This window comes from Myodes glareolus, chromosome 8 (assembly GCF_982192425.1).
Source record: "Myodes glareolus chromosome 8, mMyoGla1.1, whole genome shotgun sequence".
In the NCBI taxonomy this organism is placed as follows: Eukaryota; Metazoa; Chordata; class Mammalia; order Rodentia; family Cricetidae; genus Myodes; species Myodes glareolus.
The window spans coordinates 5,346,274-5,365,640 of NC_142033.1; the positions used below are offsets into that span (position 1 = coordinate 5,346,274).

A 19,367-nucleotide genomic window follows, 5' to 3' on the forward strand; every position below is an offset into this window, starting at 1 on the left:
CCCTCTTCAGCCTGCAAGCACATATGGAGACAGAATACTGAAAATACTGTATACATAATAAATAAATCTTTATTTTGAAAAAAAATAAATAAATAAATCATGGCAATGATTAGATAGACTCAGCAAAGGCAATCCATCTATTGTCCTTCTATTACAAGGCTTAAAAAACAAACAACAACAACAACAACAAAAACACCCTGCCACCACAAGTTACATCAACCTGTTGAAATCATCATTAGCTCCATATAGGAGGATGGGCTATGAATGAAGTTAAGACTTCAAAAGGCTCTCTACCCCAAAGTATTATTTTTTTCATAGGATGTGTACAGACCCTAAGATCTACATACACACACACAAATATGTATGTATCTTAGGTTATAAAAATAAGTATGTATGTATATATTTAACTTATCCTTTGATTACTGAATAATTTTAAATAAAAAATTAATCAACAAATAAGCCTTTCTAGGAGCTGGGTGGCATTCTACAAACAAGAAAACATAAGTCTTGGACTCAAACATGTGACTGGATTGAAAACTAGCACATGCGGTATGAGGCTACCACTGTGGCATTTCTGAACAATTTGTCTTAGTAGATTCTCCTTCCCCTTTCATCTCTCTCGGTTCCCCGCTTCCCTCAACCCGGCTTAGTACCCTGCCCATGTCTCCCCATCTCAGCTGCAGGAGTCCTTTTGCAGCAATTCAATTCCTCACTTCTTTGTGTTTTTGATATACAAAGTGTGGACTGGATCACTCACCAATGAGTAACATCGTATCACAAAGTTTGCTCCAGGATAGTTTCCTCCCCTTCCCAGGGCTTCACAGTCCACAGCCCCCAAAGCCTGCATTGTCTGAAACACCGCTGACAGCCACAATGATGGCATTCATCTTCTGTGTTGTAATTTAACGGGAAGTTGTTCTTTAAAGGTTCGCACTGTAGAGATGGTCTACTGAGACAGTGAGATGAAGCACTCAATGGCACCATCTCACCACCAAATACAACACCCAGCTGCAGAATTTGGCAACATCTCACCATCAAAATAAAACACCCATTTGCAGAATTTGTCAGTTTCTAAATTTTTCCGTCAGTATTACCATTGCCTCCATTTCGGGACAAGTGGCTACACCTGGAAGCTGGCCTTCCAGAATCCGTGTAAGCGCTAACGGTAGCCATCAAGATAGCAGCTGTGGTAAATGAGAATTCCTCTCCTGCCAAATCTTCCATTCTTTACTAGTTAACTTGTAGAATGTATTTTCAACCATTACATGTGACAGCCTCAGAGTGAACTCAAAAGAGAAGAAAGTGACTTATGCACCCTAGGACACTTCTTTATGGCACATTGTGGCTCTGTATCTGTCAACTACATCCAGAAACCGACAAACTGTAAAGTCATGGATGACCTGCCCTATTATGTTCACCCTTAAAATCCTGTAAGTGAGAGACATACTCAAGACATTCTTTGACTTTGAGTTGTTACTTATCTGCCTATCATTCTCCTGTTCGGATCTTCACAGGAAATCACTGGAAAAAGCTTGACAGTAATTTCAATGCACTTTGATTCATCTTAGTAGTTCCAACTGGATATTAAAGCAGAGCTGTTTAATGTGAAAACTTCTGACAAAGTATACATAATTATGAGACTATATTGACTGATAATGTATGTATAGGTAATCCATGTGAGTGATGTTCAAGTATTACGACATGATAGATAACCTATGTTAACTGTGACTCTTCCTTGCTTTGCTTGACATTTTGCTCTCTTGTAGAAGCACTCTTTATCTAAGGTACAACAGTTTATTTTGTTTACTGTCCATCCACCATCCATCTTAAAGCTAGCTGTGTGGGGAAGGGTCTGTGTTTCCCACTGACATGTCCCAAGAGTCAAGAACAGTACCCACACAAACACTTTATATCTAAGAAGCATAGGACAAATGCATCGGCAAACAAGAGTTCCCAGAGAAGCTAGTAAAGTTTGTTTCCTCACCGTATCCCAAAGTGGTCATGGCAACATCATCAAAGTTTATGAAAGAACTTTGTGTTTTGGGAAATTCTTAAGCATAAACAAGCAACTGGGAATCTATCAAGTCCCTCAATTCTCTGACTGTGTCCTGAAAGTCTGGCTGTGAACTGTGAATGGAAAAAAGAGGGAAAGGAAACATGGATAAAGCAGAGAAATAAGGGTGAATGTACTGATCACCCAGCAATGGCTAAAGGCAGTTGCTAGGAGAAAAAGTGCTGTTTCTAGAACTGGATTAGGCTTTTTTGTTTTGAGCACTTGCATGTTCATGTGTATGGGCGCGTGTAGAACTCAGAGGTCTAGCATGGATGTCATTCCTCAGGAGTTATCCATCGTAATGTCTGAGACAGGGTCTCAGTAGAACCCGAGGCTAGCTAAACAGGCTAAGTGGCTGGCCAGTAAGCGCCAGAGCTTCTGTGTCTATCCCCAATCCTCCTTTCCCCTGATGTAGGAGGTCCTTCTGTACATGTGTTCATTTTATTGCTTAATGAATAAAGCTGTTTTGACCAATGGCTTAGCAGAGTAAAGCCAGGCAGAAAATCCAAACAGAGACAGACAGTAGGTAGAGTCAAGGAGATGCCATGTAGTTATTGAAGGAGAAAGACACAGGAACTTTACCAATAAGCCAAAGCCTCATGGTGATACATAGATTAATATGAATGAGTTAATTTAAGATATAAGAGTTAGTTAATAAAAAGCCTGAGCTAAGAGGCCAAAAAGTGTTGTAATTAACAAAGTTTCTTGATGGAGAACCTTCAGCCAATGACCTTTAAGAGCCGAGACAAAGTTGGGGTGTGACCTTTTGGGTACCCAGAGAAAACCACCGGTCAGCCCAGTTCTCTCTCTCTCTTGTTCCCACACTCCACACCTTGAGGTTAGATTTCCCATTCCTGTTCCATGAGTTTTTCCCTTACAATAAAGAATAATATTAAAATCTTTTGGAGTTAGCCTGGGATTATTTGACTCGCAGTCCACCCCCCCCCCAATACACATTTAGCTACAGTTTTTGTGTGATTATTCTGGTCTGGGTGGCTGGGAAACAAAACGCAGTCTCTGGTTACACTCCCCAGAGCTGGGATTACAAGCGGGTGCTACCATGCCTGAATATTTCTGTGGGTTCTGGGGCTTGAACCTGGACCAACAAGCTTCCTCAGTATGCACTTTACAGCCGGAACTACCTCTACAGCCTCGCCTCTACTTAAAATGTTATTTGTTTGTGTGGTTGTGACAGTGTTTCATGTTGACTGGGCTGGCCTTACCTATGCTAAGTAGCTGAGGACTAAGGTTTATGATCTCCTGCTTTCACTTCCCAGGGACAATATTACTGGTAGAGACCACCATGACCCATTTAAGTGGTCCTGGGGATCAAGACAGATTTGTGCGCGTTTTATACATGCTAAGCAAGCATTCTATCAACTGAGCTACATCCTCAGCACCCTGGATTTAAAGTCCTCTATAAATCACAATATTCTTCTATCTGTTTGCCAAATACTCTTATCCTATCAATCCAGCAGCTTCAACTCTCACCTTGCTGTTAGCCTGGATCCTTAACACTTTTTGACTATGTAGTGGAGGACAGGTATTTTTCCTTAGCCCGTATCCAGAATAGGAAATGTCTATAGACAGCCAGCTAGAGACAGGAAGGGCATAAGCCTGACCATACAGGACAGGTTGATGCTGGTGCTGTGCAGTGAAAACCACTAAAAGTTGACTAGGTGTTTCAGCCAGCTGTTTTTCTGAAGCTAGCAATGTGGGCATCTGTTTCCTCCCTGGTTCTTCTGACAAATCCAGGTAATTGCCTGCTCCACGTGACTATTCTCCAGTGGTAACTCTTGTTGTCTCCTTCCACTTGCTAAACAATGTCACTTGTGTAGATCAACTAATTAAAAAGGACACACAAACAAAAAACAAAAACAGGCAATAGAAACATGTAAAACCATCAGAACACTGTAAGTCTTGTATTAACTATAAATACTTACTTCCTGGTAAATTAAGGTTTTTAACATAAATTTTTTTCACTCTGGGTAAATACATATGATACGGTGATTTTTTTGTTTGTTTGTTTGCTTTTGTTTTTCAAGACAGGGTTTCTCTGTAGCTTTGGAGCCCGTCCTGGAACTAGCTCTTGTAGAACAGGCTGGCCTCACACTCAAGAGATCCACCAGTCTCTGCCTCCCGAGTGCTGGGATTAAAGGTGCTACCACTGCCCAGTGACATAGTGATTCTTACTGAATCCTCAAGAGTTACTGGCCTTCAGAAATGAAGGTCTTAAGATTTAGGAATGTCAATTTAGTCCTTAAAAGTATGAGGAACCCACATCAGGGATGTCTGTCCACAGAGCCTGTGTCATCAAATCCCAGTTTCCATGGCTACCTTCCCTGGTGTGTGACTCAGGGACTAGATGGCACAATGTAGAGGGAAAGGCGCCTCATTTTCAGTCTTTGTGTTCCATGTGAAATATAATGATCCTTACCTCAGAGGCATTCTGTGAGGGAAGAGGAGGTTATCTGTGAACAGGGTCTGGCACATAGTAGGAGCTGTACACATTTTTCTTAGCAATGATGTGCGATGAAGTAGTACATCAGAAAAGGCACCGCAGATTGAGGATGTGCTTATGCTATCTAGGAACTAGGAAAAGGTGTGTTAGAAGATCAACACTGTTATCAACACACACACAAAACAAAACAAAAACCCAGATTTTGAGATCATTTAATACCTTTTCTCTAAAATTGACTTTTACTAAATTTCTGTCTAAACAATGCTAAATAGAGTATATACTGGGTAGCTGACATAATCTGGTCAACAAAAAAATATATACCATAATGTAATTCAGATATAGTTCCATAAAATGATCTAGATATCCTCACGGAAACCAGGATTAAAACCAGGTTAAAAAAAAGACTTTGTCCACAACAATTGCTCAGGGCAGAGATAGAAGTAGATATCAGAAGGCCCACTCTGAAACAGCCTGAGTGTGCTAAATTTCTTTGGATTGTCTTCAATAACTCTAAGAAATAAGTACCTTCATCAATGTAAAAGGTATTGAAAGCAAGGGTTCAAAATGGACAAGCCTCCTTCAGATATGCCCTTGTACAATATAAACTTAGTATCATTAGCATAAACTAGAGAAGCATAGATTTTATATCAGACAAAAAGAATGAGTCCTCAGCAGCTCGGGAAGGTGGCAGATGAGAACTATCCAATGCATTCATGCAACTCCTAGAGAAAGGCTGAACCACAGGCAGATGGCTACGGGGACAGGAGGGTAGTGCAGAAAGAAAAGGGAGTACAAAATCAGACAGAATTTTGTAATAAAATACAGAAATACTACACTTTCTATTTGTAAAAGAAAAACCGATTTTGCACCTGGTGACAGGGTAGGTGGGGTAGAAGAATCTTGCTCAACAGGGTCTTAAGCAAAAAAGAGAAAGAAAACCCTGGCAAGGGGCAGACACAGAATCTGGTGCTGCAGAAACAATCTATGAGAAGTGTGAACTCCGCAGGGGTTCCCTGCACTTTCTAGCTTGGGCGCCAAAGTGGGGAACCACATCCAAAGGATTTTTACCTCATCAAACCCTATGGCTGGAGCAGGGGAATTGGTGGTCTCAGTAGCCTCTGCATTCAGCCAGACAAGTGACCACACTGAGAATCATACACCCAGGAACTTGGTTATGATTTAGACTGGACACAGGTCCATGGGATAGGACAGACGAATGAAAAGGTGGATCAAACTGAGAAATGTGGGCAGACCTCTGCGAAGAGGAACAAATCTATCTGGCCATGTGTGGATAACAGGGGAATCCTCAGTGTACATGAAGTGCATACTGCTCTGGTCGGATAACCTTGTCTACTGTCAGTGCCCTGGAAGGATCTGAAGGAAGAAGAGCACTGTTCAGCCACTCCTCATATTCACGTGTGTAAAAGCAGAGCACCTCTGGTGAGAGGGGACATTCCAATTGGTCTATGAATTCTGTTGCCAGAAGCAGCTTGGAGGCAGCTCATTCAATCACCGCATTGCAGATCTGCTGGAGATCGGTGCCAAACGTTCACCCAGAGCTCAGGCACTGGTAGATTAAGACAGAGCTGGATTAAGCCTTCATATGGTCCTGTATGGGTCTGAGAGAAAAAATGACCCAGATCCTCCATTACAATTATTAAAATTTCAAAATGAGAAGACTGTGAAGGGAAAATCCTAGCTTTTACCTAAATTTTTAAGGAAACCTTGGAAGTCAAGGGAATGAAGGATCAAGTTTGGATCCTAGCACGCAGCCTCTGAGAGAGTGGCAGACACATGGAGCTGCGAGAGTGTAGCTAGGCTTCAATTGAGTTCCAGAACTTGGACATGCCAAGAATACGGAACATAAGAAAACCTGTGGGCAATGAGCAGAGCCCACAGTGAGGCCAGATGGGCTTTAAAGGAAAATACTATGAAGGCATGCTATGACCTCTTCTGAGGGTCTACAATCTCACTACCAGTTTGCACCACACCCAGACATGGGGCTACAGTATTAATGTCTGTCTTCCTGGATTCTGGCCTTGCTCTGGTTCGGGTGTTTTTTGCTATTCTTCTACTATTCTCTTCTGTAATGCGATTTTAATCTGTGCTAGTCTATCATGAAAGAACACAACACATTTTTGAGTTTTACAGAGGTAAACCTTAGCTTTGAGTCCAAGGCTCTAGATTTTTGAACACTAGAGCTGGCACACTTGGAGATGACAATGTATTTTTGCATTATAAGATAGACATGGGTGTTTTGAGAGCCAGACGAGGAACACTGCAGTTGGGGTATCAATGATCTCCCCAAAGGGCTTACATACGCAAGACTTGGTCACACATTTTATGCAGTGTTCAGAGGAGCTTTAGGCATGTGATTTGGTCATGCCTTTATCAAGAGATTAATCTATTAGATGAAAAACTATATTCTAAGTACCCCAAGTAGCAAAACTAGTATCTGAGGAAGCAAACTTCAAGCCAGAATTATTGAGATGAGACTCAGGTTAGTAAACAGGAGTAAAGGTGTCAATCTTTCCTGGAAGATTGGGTGTACTATGCTGATCCTTTAATGACTAGGGAGAGTACTGAGGTGGATTTACAACTGCAGATTTTGAAAGATCTGCCAGGTACTCTTGGGAAATGAAGGTACACGTCACCATCTTATGAAAAACATGGAAAATGAATTAACAGAGAACAATCTGCCATTTTTCTGCTTTACCTCACGGAGAGTCTCAGTATCTGCTAAGTCATTAAACAGAGTGAGTAATAAAGTAGAACAGAGAAGGCCGCTCAGACACACACGATCCCGTTCCCTTGTTCCTTAGCTATGTGGTGATACATAGCTAAACATTATGTATCTAATTTGTGTCACTTATAAACAGAATTGGTACTGCTTACCTTGTAGTTTTCTATGGAGATTAAATAGGTAATGAATCTCTGAAGACCTAAATAGTTGCAAGGCACCTGCAAGATATTTTCTATAACTGGTACTAAGTCATTCTTTGAAGGCAGAACAGTAACTTCAACAATGCACCATGGCCTACTTATATATTGGCAAACGCACAGCAGGCCCTAAAGAAACAGAAATGATACCTAAATTATTCTTAATCTTGTACATTAATTTAAGACAGCAAATGAACAATTTCCAGGAAAAATGAATGCTTTCAGTCAGTTTCAAATACCTCCCAGAAGTCTTCCACTGAAGAAAAGAGAATTCCTTTTTCCTATAAAGATATAATTTCAAGTGATATTAAAATACAATATTTGCTGTATTATAAAAATTATTGTAAAACATGTTGACTCAATTATATATACACACACATATTTCTTTTACTTTACATGCTGTTTTTCTCAAATAATGAATAGTGACATAAATTTAAAACATGATCATTAATATATGATATATAATTTCTATTTGTCTAATGTCTCATTCAAATTTCAAATAGTTAAGCCATTAACTTTTATTAATAAAATACATTCACGTATTTCTTAAAACCAGAGCACTATAATCGCCCTTAGAAAAACATCATATATGAAATACTGATACTCTACATGCCATCCCCTCCCCTGCCCCCAACAGGGTTTCTCTGTGTAGCCCTGACTGTCCTAGAACTTGCTCTGCAGACCAGGCTGGCCTGGAACTCAAAAAGATCGGCCTGCCTCTGCCTCCCAACTGCTGTGATTAAAGGTGTGAACCGTCACACCTGGCTTAATTACATATCATTTCTACAGAGAATTCATACTAAGTATAATCCTGGTGTCATCCACTGTAACTGTGAATACACTAGTGTTTAAGTTACAATATTAATACTTAAAAATTATTATTCCTGTCCATCAATAGATGGATAAACAAAACATACAGCCATAAAAATGGATTGTAAGTACACATTAAACATGGAGGTATTAAAAAACCCCATACACAAAAGCCACACTATTTCATGATTCCATTTATGTTATGCCCCCAAATCAGCAAACCCACAGGCAGAAAATATATTAGCAGTTTCCAGAGGCTGGGGAAGAGCAGATTCGAAAGTGGAGGTTAATACACCTAGGGCTTCTTCTGCAGACAAGAGAAATCTTGTGAAACTAGACAGTGGTGGTGATTTCACAATGTGGTGAATGTGCTTAAGATCACCAAACTGTGTGCTCCAAAAGGGTGAATTAATCTCAATTTTAAATTTAAAAAGTAATGTTCCAATACAGATCACAGTTTCCATGACTGTGAGTAGGAGCATAAGAAACAAGTTCTCTAAGATGAAGACATCACATCAGGAGAATTTCTGGGCGAGGGAAACCACAGTATTTTAATTATATTTATTTAAGGTGTATGTAGGTGAGAACAATCTGTGTGAAACAGAGTTCTCTCCATCCATCACAGGGGTACCAGGGACCCAATCCAGTTCGGTCTTTGGGCTTGGTGGCAAGGACCTTAGCCCACTGAGCCATCGTGCAGGTTTGGTGAGGTATGTAAAAGGAGCGGCGGGCTGCGTTCCCGCCTGGCTCCCGGCTAGTTTACCCCCAAAATAATTACAGGGAAACTATATTCATTTAAACACTGCCTGGCCCATTATCTATAGCATCTTATTGGCTAACTCTCACATCTTGCTTAACCCACATTTAGTAATCTGTGCAGCACCACGAGGTGGTGGCTTACCAGGAAATATTCAGCATGTCTGACCTGGGGGCTAGCTGCATAGCGTCTGCCTCACTGCCTTCTTCCTCCCAGCATTCTGTTTTGTCTACTCCACCTATCTAAGCTGCTGTCCTATCAAAAGCCAAGGCAGTTTCTTTATTAACCAATGAAAGTAACACATAGACAGTTAGCCCTCCTCCATCAGAGGTAAACTGTGACAGCATATGTAAGAGCACACTGAAGGAAAACACTGCTGCTGTGCTTTACACATATAAGAAAGAGCTTTCCTACAAACTGAAATTAAAATTTTCACAAGAAGCCAAAATTGTTAGGTAACAATCATTCCAATGTTGTCAGTTACATTATATACGAATGAAGCCTACCCCATAAGAAGGTATTCAGCTTAGCAAACAATGAACTTACCTTTCCAAGGGTGATCCAAGAATCAGCTGGTGAAAATTTCATAAATGCTGTTTCTGGATGGTGTCATTTCAAGAAAAAAAAATGTACGCACAGGGATCTTGCTGCAAGAAACTGCCTGGAGGTAAAAATAATGTTCTGAAAACCATTGACTTTGCAATGTCTCAAAAGGATGGGGATGCATATTCATCTTCTGATGTAATGCAGATTCTCATAAGATGAACAGCACCAGGAGCTCGTAATTGAGTTTTGAGAGTGACCGAGAGCTCTGGCATCCTCTGCTGGGAGTCCTTCAGCTTGGAGGCCTGCCCACTCTTGGCTCAAAGTCTTCATTATCTGTGCTTGTCTGAGGACTTATGATGCTTCTTCTCATCCTTATCTCCACAACTGTCCCATTTCTCTTTCTTTTCTACCTTTTCTTTATCATGCCCAGACTCCTTTTTCCCACTAGATACTTTATCCACCTTATCAGGTTTAAAGAAATCACCTTTTTCTTTGCCTGAGGATTTTGACTTATTTTTTTCCTTGTCTTTCTCATTTGGATAAGGAGACTCACAGGGGCTTTCACTTTTGTGCTTTGAAGTCCCCAATATTCCATTTTCATCTTTCCGCCTTTTGACTAAGTCTAGAGGCACTTCCCGGTCATTGTTTGAATAATCCCTTTTCCTCTCTTTCCGGTCCTTTTCTTCTTTTTTTTCTCTCTCTCTGGATCTTTCCCTCGACTTGTCCAAATCTTTCTTGTCCATTTCTCTCTCCTTACTCTTGCACAACGGAGGTGGAGCATGGTTGATGTAGAGCTTTGCTGAAGACTCCTTGAGTTTGTTGAGACTGTCCTTTATTGTGGAAGAATGGGATGGAGAAGGATGGGAATCTACCTTGCGACGTTTTTCTCTTTCGGGCTCTGCATTATCTGTTCGGGAAACAGGTGATTTCAAGGACCCAGAAATTGGTGTTTTTTCTCCTCCTTTAATATTTTCTTTTGATTTCATTTCCTTTGCTAAATCTCTTTCTCTTGATGGCTCTTTCTCTTTTTCTCTTTCTTGAGTGGACTTTGAATCTATGTTAGGGACAGTGATCCTGAACTTCTCATCTTTAGCTTTTTCCTCCTTCTTTAATTTTTCCTTATCTTTGTCAGATTTAGGCATTCTTTCCTTGGTCTCTCTTATTTTCTCATCTTTATTTGGTTGCTCTTCCTTGGATTTTTCTTTATTGTCTTTACAAAGAACCCTAGCCTCTGGAATAACAGCTGAGGTCTTTTCTTTTTTCTCTTTTTCCTTCTCTTTCCCCTTTTCTTTATCATTTTCCTTAACAGCTTTGGTGTTGGAGCCGCTGTTTCCATTGTTTGAATTCCCTTTTGGTACGGCACTAGAGGCTTTAGTGACAGCTTTCAGGCCACACTGAGACCTTTCCCTTGACTTGTCAGTCTCCTCAGTACTGCTTTCATCTGACTTAGATGTGTTTCCTATAGAAGAAGGCAGCCCACTACAAGGTCCATTTGGTACACTTGAAACAGCATTTCTTGGAGGAGGATCTTTGTGATGAAATTCATTTTCAGGTATCATGTACGACTTTCTATTTTTCAGCTGCCCAGAGTAGACCATTGCTAGTACATACAGATCTGGCTTCTTTTCTTTCTCTTCTTGGCAGATTTTATGTACTCTTCTTTCCAAAGCCTGTCCCAGATTTAAAACTTTGGGGTACCATGGCAGTATTTTTGTGAGCACAATCAAGATATTTCTGATATGAGTATATTCACCTGTTTCAAGGCAATGTACCGACGCCTTGGTTAGTTTATAATGCCATTTATGTACAACATGCCGAAAATTCTCATAATCTAACTGATCCGCTTTATTTCCACCATCAAATCCAGTTGCTCGTAATATAGTAAGGAATCCTGGATAGTTTCCACATTCCTTCTCATAAGTAGATCTGTCACTATGCCACCTAGTCACCGTCTCTAACATGCAGCAAAGAAATCTACCATATCGACTAGCTTCATTTTCAGTAAAGCTAGCAACCATGTAAATTATATCAGAGAAAACTCGATCATAGCAGAGAAGTGTGGAGAAATTTGGAGTCTTCTGTTGATGGACCAACTCAACAAAATGCGCACAGTAAACAGAATCAATTGCTGAAAAAATACAACGAGGAAATATACACAGCTGGAGAAACTTTGTGATGGTCTCATTTTTAGTAGATTTTGCTAAGAGCCAGTTGTCCTTTTCCAATTTCAGTCTCTGTAGAACTCGCTGCACATGCTCCGTCTGTTTCTTTTCTTCTTCAAGAAGCTTGTCCTGAAGGGCAGTACAGCGCTCTTTCTCTTTTTTCTTTTTATTCAGAGGCATTTCTTGATTGTCATCAATTGCTTTCATCTGGATCTTAAGTTTATTGACTTCTCGTTCATAGCTAGTGTGTGGAACTGCAAGGTCATACATTGTCAGAGACCAGAACGTGGTATAAAATTGAGGGCTGATATCTTCCCAGACTTTGGAAATGTGTAAGGAGATCACTGCTTCATGGACAGGAGCCATCACCATCTCACATGATGTAATGTATTTATGAACTTTATGTTGCTGTTTACTACCCTTTTCTGATTTCTTAAGTTCATCATACTTTGATGAAATATGGTGCGCATACATTGGCCGAGATAGAAAAAATGCTGCATCATGGGGTGTATGAAATTCATTACACAGTACATCAATTGAAGGTACTCTCTTTATGTAATCATCTGTGCTTAAATTTGAAGCTAAAAACCCACCAAACTGTACCAAAGTATCATGACACTGGTCATACAGTTTTCCTACAAGCTTCAAATGTTTCTCTCCGCCTTCCTGAAAGATCACACCATTCCTCTGCTGGGCCATAAGCAAACAGAGAGGAAGGGCAAGGTCATGGTCCAGCAGTGCATCCTTCAATCTCTGAGAGGATTTTTTAGTGTTTCTTATCTGGCCAAAATATCCACCCTCAGCTTTCAGTTGCTCCCCACCAGTCATAGCCTCTAGCTGGTCCATTGTCATTTCCTCTGTAACTTCTATTCCTGCCATTTTTTGTACCACTTCTTTCAATATAAGCAGGTCAAAACTTTTGCCTGCCTTTAATTGATTGGCTACATACTGAAGAAGACCAGCAAGATCAATTGGGTATTTACGAAAAACTGCACCACAGAAACTAGCCAGGCTCTGAAGCCAGCTTGAGATGGTTGTGTCATCATGCTTCATTCTTTCTTTTTCTGGATTAGCTAATGCTTCAATGATACAATAGGCCAAAACATCATAATTCAACGCAGTGAGATATTTCAATGAGTCTACCACTGGTGTTATTAAGTTATCGTATTTCTGTATTTGTGACAAGACATAATCAAACAAAATGGTTGGATTGCTGTGGCTCAGTTTCCCAATCTGTCTTCCTGAAGGCTTCACATTTTCCTTGGTTAGACGCTTCATAATGTACTTGGCTCTGTCTACTGTGTGGGCTTTAATTTTTACTAAAAGTGGGTGACTATGGTAAGTCTCATTCTTCCACTGGCCATATAAGCGGTATCTATGCTGATAAGGAAATGTTTTAAACATTCCCCATAGTTCCTCGGACATACACGCATTGCAATCCATCAAAGAAAGAGATGGAAGTAGTACCTGGTCAGTTATGCTAAGCAAACAACTAAAAATGACTTCCATTTTCTCTTTATTTTCTTGCTTCCCATCAGACTGAAATTCCTTCATAAATGACTTGCCTATGCGCACAACCTTTGCAAATAAGATGGGATCATGAGAAAGGTGGGGACCGAGATAACAGAACATACTGAATACATCTCTCCTTAAGTCTTCAAAGCTCTCTGCTGGCTTTGGTGACTTCTTGTTTTGTAAAGCATTGACAGGTGAACCTTTAGCACCTTTAGGAACACCAACTCTTCGGTAAAGAGGTTCAATAGTTATGTGTATAAGATTGCAAATAGCAAGGGCTATTACTTTATGTGACGCTGCATAGTATGGAGGCATTCGATCCATAATACTCTGTGCATGCTGCCAATCACCAATAATTAACAAGGCTTCCAACAAACCAAGTTTTTGATTGTCAGGTGCCTTCTCTACTTTATCATCTTTTTTCTTTTCTTTCTCTCGTTCTTCACTTTTGTCAGAAGGCAATACAACCATTGTAAGTTTTCTGACAATGTGTTTAGCTTCCACAATTTCTCGTTTGTATTCATTCACAATGCAACTATCAGCTGGAAGAAGGTGTACATAAAGATCATCCAAATCGATAAGATTAAACTGCAGAAGTACTGCTGCAACTGTATATAAAGATGATGGAGTCTCACCATTTGGTTCCTGGTAAAACTTGAATTTGAACCCAAGAATATGACACAATGTTTGTGGTTCACACATATTCATATAAGCTTCTAATAAAGCTATGAAGAAATCATGGTGTTCTGGCCTACACTCAAACACCTCTAATATGATATCCAAAACTCTATTGGGGTCTAGATTAAAGCAACCTATTAAAGATTTGAGAATTTCTAAGATTAAATCACTAGTAATATTTCCAGATAAATCTTGCCCCAATTCAACAATAAGCTTGGCATAACCTTCATTTTCTTCTCTTAACAAATTGAACTTCTGTTGTTTGTAAAAGAGTTTCGTCTTGATTTTAACTGACTTCTGATTGAACTGCTGCGATTGTTTGATAAGGCCTAACGACTCCAATGTTTCTGGATCCAAGCGTTCCTTTAGAACTGTGTCTGAAACTAAATATAAACATGCTAATACCAACTGTGTAAAATGATCTCTCTTGCTCTTTTCTTCTAAACAATTCGTCTCAATATCTAATATGCAGAATATATCGGCAAGAATAAGTGGAATATCTTCACAAAATTCACTGATGTCACTGAGAACACTGGATGCTTGTTCCGGCTTTAAAGTTCCTTTAATGACATGGTATGATAACTCATAGAGAGCTTGTTGGAAATCTCTACAAGCCAAAGTGTCGCGGCTTTTACTTTCACTGAGAATCCGGCATAAACGCAAAAACTCGCTTCTCCCCGATTTCTCCCAGTTCTTGATCCACTCAGCAGGAACCACTACAGTTGTCGCGGTCATCGCCATCTTCTCTTTAGTAGTAACAGAGCCCCAGGTGTGCAGTATGAACTTGTGCGAGGTCAAAGGAGAACCCCATCCACAGCGAATGCTGGGAACTGAGTGTTCTGAAGAAAGGGTTTTAAGGTTGAGTTTTTTTCTGATTCAGGAACCGGAAGCTGCGAGTGCTGGATGCACAGTGCTGCAGTCTGCTGTCTGGGTGTCTCTGTGGCCTCAGCCACTCACACTGCAGGTCACTGCAACAAAGAAAGAGTAGAATAAGAGTCCAAAAGCAAAGCTCACAAGTTCCCTAAGCCAAATGCCTCCATGAGGGCAGCTGCTGTTGGTGAAGGACCAAGTACCCATCCAGGTCTTCTCTCAGCCTTAACATCTTTCCCCATCAATTTTCTAGGTATCATGATCTGAATTTGGTTTATTCATATTGGCTTATCAGAAACCAGCTGACTCCGACAGGCTAGTAAGCAGACCCTATAGCTGTCTTCAGAATCCCATATAAGCCTTGTTATCTATCTCAGGTTAGAACCTGTGCTTCATCTGATGATTCTTCTTACAGATACTAGGGGACCCTTTTGGGTTTCCCAGGTGGATTCTCCATTCCTCTTGGTTCTGATCTTTGAGAATGAATATTTGGTGACTTTGGGATCCTTTTGATTTCTGTAGGGGAGGGGAGGTTGAAGTTGAGTTTTCCCACTTCTACAGTTCATTCATCCATACTTCTAGTGTTGGCCATGGCTGCATAAAAATCTTTTCCCTTGCAGCTACACCATGACATTCTTCTCTGGTGCCCCAAACCTGGTGGTGGTAACTTCCTCGAGTGCCTCTCCTTCCTAGTTGGTTCCCTTAACTCTACGACATCTCTAACACAGTGTCTTCCTTCAATTTGCTTTAAACATCACTTTGGTTCATCATCTTTTCCCTTTTGGAAGTTGAGAAATACCCATCTGCCTGCGTCTGCTAATCAAATCCTGTGGGAAAATTTCTAACCTAACCCACAAATACTCTCAGTTCACACTGACAGAACCAAGGAGAAGGCAAGAAGATACAAAAGATAGCCTAGAGCTAATCTGTCCCTGCAGAAGAGCTCACAGTAGCCCCAGATATCTTGTTCACCAAACTATCAAAGAGGAATGGACACTGTGTAGGCACACAGCAGCAGTTACCAGCCTGTGGGTCACATAGCACATAATCTATCAGATACACACATCAGATTATGATTCAGAACAATAACCAAATTACAGCTATGAAGAAGCAACAAAATAATTTTATGGTTGTTGGGGGGGTCACACAACATGAAGAACTGTATTGAAGGGTTACAGTATTAGTAAGGTTGAGAACCACTGCTCTAGAGTCAATAGAAGGATGAAGAGAGCTTGAAGGAGTAAGACCCAATGAATCCAAGAACAACCAAATTAATTAAGTAATTAAGATTACTTTCAATTAATGTAATATTGTAATAAATGAACTACAAATCATACTGGGGTTTCCGGTGAGTTTATTGCTAAAAATACTGGCTGGTGTTGAACTTGCTATCTCTAGTGGTACTCTGCTCAGCTTCCCAAATATTTGTAACTTACAGTCATTTATATCTCACTAGGACTCTTCCCCAACCTCCAAGATTACAGTCCATATTTCACCAAATCCTAATAGGGAGACTGGTCAGAAGAATTTTATAGTTGCAACTCAAGTTCTCAAACAGCCAGCTCTATGAAGGTGAGGTTGCAAAGCTAGGCCTGATTTAATACATAAACTTCTTTAAAGGTGAGGTTGTAAAGTTAGGCCTGATTTGATACATAAACTCCTTTAAAGGTAAGGTTATAAAGATAGGCCTGATTTAATACATAAACTCCTTTAAAGACAGAAACTAGAAGTTAGAGAAATTCCATGTTTCAGAATAACTCAACTTGTTCTGAAAGGGAAGGGAAAATCATTTAGGAAAAAATGCTGGAAGCCTGGAGAAGCTGGAGGCAGCGGGCAGAGGTCATAGGGGCTTTAGTTCTGACATCAAATGGAACTTATTCCTCTTATAACTGGACTTTGGAAGCATATTCGGGTAAGATTCTTTAGTTGAGTTCAGATGGCTGACAGTTTTGTTAGTTTTCTGGTAAGTCTTGATCACAGCTGTTTTAATATACTTAGCAGTAATCTGTTATTTCATAATGAAAACAAATACACCTCTCCTTTCCACTTCTCTAATGGAACTCTTAAGTTCAGTGGGAGTCTGTCATTGTGCAGAACACCAGTGCTAAATATGTGTCCTACTCAGTGACTTCAAACTTCATGCCTCAGCGGTTTCAGCCTCCAAGAGATATTCCATTTGCCCCCTTGTGCTTGCAAATTCCTGGCTTCATTAGGATGATGAATTGCCTTCCCCACTCAACTCTCTTGCTCTATTCTTTGGTCTTAGCAGAACTATATTCTGGAGTTTATTCAAGCTCTCTACATTTATGGAGAGAGTCATACTTACTGTGGCTCTCATGTTACTGTATATAATCTAGTCTGAGAGATCCTAGAGAAGCTATTTAGTCCCTCCATATATCTCACTAACGTTGAAAACCTTTTTCTTACCCAACTTAGGTCTGGTGAGTAGCGATCTGAAACAAGCCTACAGCAGACAAAGACTGGCAAGAGTAGACACGTTAATCTTGCACACTTGCAGATGAAGAGGTGTTTTAAGAGTGTGTAAACTGGCTTAGCAAGTGAAAAGGAAGAGGCTGTTTCTAAAGTAAATTGGCCATGGAATTCCTGGGTGTACCTTGGGTGGCAGTTCCCAAAAGTATCTCAGTTTTCAGAAAAGGTTTTTCTTGCAAGTTTTAAAATCATTCAACTTATGTTGTTACAATAGGTTACCCTTTTTCTGATAAAATTCTCTTCTGCTTCCATCATCTAATTTAGTATTCTATTTGACCAGTATATTCAATCTAATTTTTTTTCTTGTGAACACCTCTAAGATATTAAACTACAGTTAGTACCGTTATCATGTAAAGAACTTTTATTTTTCTTCTGCTGACTCTGGTTATTAAGATAACTTTGTTATTTAAGGTCAACTGGAGTTTGCTATTTCAGAAAGACCCACGTAGAATGTAAATATTGAACGTGAGAACAAGAAAAAAGAGAAAGGGATGGGGGAACAAAGCAGGCCATTTAAAAACCAAGATGCTAAAGGAACTGCTCTATCTGAAAACAATAATAGAGATAAAATATTTAAGTCAGCTCTAAGATGAAATGCTGAAATATCAATGGCTAAATACATATTCAAGCACTCTTGGCTCCTCAATTTCCATGACAGGAAAATAATTATTTCTATTAATAAATGAGTTTTCATAGATTGTTGGTATGAGGAAAATCAGTTTTAAATAGCTTTCTTCATAGGTCCTTACTAAAATGTGACAGTTAGAAAATCTAATGAACATTCAATTTAATGGCAAAGACTATAAAAATAAAGTAGCTGCATTTCAATGAGAAACACAGCAAAAGATGTAAAGTCAATTATTTTAGTGACAAAAAATATAACTGTGTCTAAATTCACCAAATGTAAGCATTGCTTCAAAATGTAAATTAAAGACAGAACTGTTCTGCTGGCTCCTGCATGGTCCGAGAAGACCCATTCTTGTCTCTCTAAACACCTTTCACTCAGACAATCTCTGAACAAAGGAAAGCTCAGGTAAACATTCTTGGTGGCTAAGACAGCTTCATCCCCTGAAGTTGCCGGCCAGCCAAGTCCCTACCTAAAGTGTTCAGCTTTTGATCACACTTGGACACAACCCTAGCTTGTGACGAACATATCATCACCTGTCACCTACAACCTCTATCATTTCCCTGCTTTAGTTCTGACATGCAGCTTCTCCAGCCTCAGTCTCTGGGAGTGGAGAAACCTGTCTGGGAGTTGTTTTGTTTAAAAAATTCTGTTGTTATACCTTTTCAATTCAGCTTGATCTGGCTTGCTACATCAGCAGAGAAACCTATCATGGGGGGGGGGGGGGCAGAAAATCTATAAATAATTAAGAACTAAGGCTAAAAGAAAAATGCTTATAAACATACTCTACTTTTGGGTAAATAATGAAAAACAAGTTGAACATATCACAAAAGGATTGCACAAAATGAATGTATAAAAGTTTATCTATTTTATACACGAATGCTTTGTCTGCATTGTACAGACCAGATGAGGGAGGATCCCACTATAGACAACTGTGAGCCACTATGTTGAAAATTGAACTCAGGACCTCTACAAGAGCAGGAAAGCCAGTGCTCATAACTGCTAAGCCATCTCTTCAGTCCCCACAAAATATTTTACAGAAGGAAATAGATGTATAATTTAGTTGGCTATAATTAGAAATGTACTTAAGTTTTTCTAAAGAGATAAAATTTTGATGAACTAATATATGAGAATTTTATTCTCTACACTTAAAACTAGCTTTCTGAAAACAGATTTGCTCTTAATAGAATTTGCAAGAAATGACACAAGAAACAATGTTATGTTGTGTTTTCTGTTGACATAAGGTTGAGATTGATTAGAGAAAACTACACTTTAAAAGAGTTAAGATTTGTAAACATTTACTTTAATGTCTTTTAAGTGATCATAGCTCTGGTTAAATCTGACTTATAACTCTGGTCAAGCAAATGATTTGATAGTATGTTAATATAAATACCAAAAATTACATAAAATTTATTTTCAAAAAATTATTATTTTATGTGCATGGGTTTTGCCTTAATGTA

At 39.6% G+C, this 19,367-nt stretch overlaps 1 pseudogene across 8 annotated transcripts in view; it reads right to left on the minus strand.

The window, feature by feature from the left end:
- LOC125395801 (THO complex subunit 2 pseudogene) overlaps positions 1-19,367 on the minus strand; it is a 37,285-nt pseudogene that overhangs the window by 10,466 nt on the left and 7,452 nt on the right. For 5 of the 8 annotated variants that reach the window (XR_015738524.1, XR_015738522.1, XR_015738523.1 and 2 more), the window contains exons 2-6: positions 9,568-14,890; positions 7,694-7,735; positions 7,410-7,583; positions 5,950-6,133; positions 4,491-4,645 (exon numbers count right to left, since the gene is read on the minus strand). The product of XR_015738524.1 is annotated as a THO complex subunit 2 pseudogene, transcript variant X7 (transcript). Of the gene's footprint in view, positions 1-757; positions 950-4,490; positions 4,646-5,949; positions 6,134-7,409; positions 7,584-7,693; positions 7,736-9,567; positions 14,891-19,367 lie in introns of all 8 variants that reach the window. The other 3 variants (XR_015738521.1, XR_015738520.1, XR_007230658.3) reach the window with 3 other exon arrangements.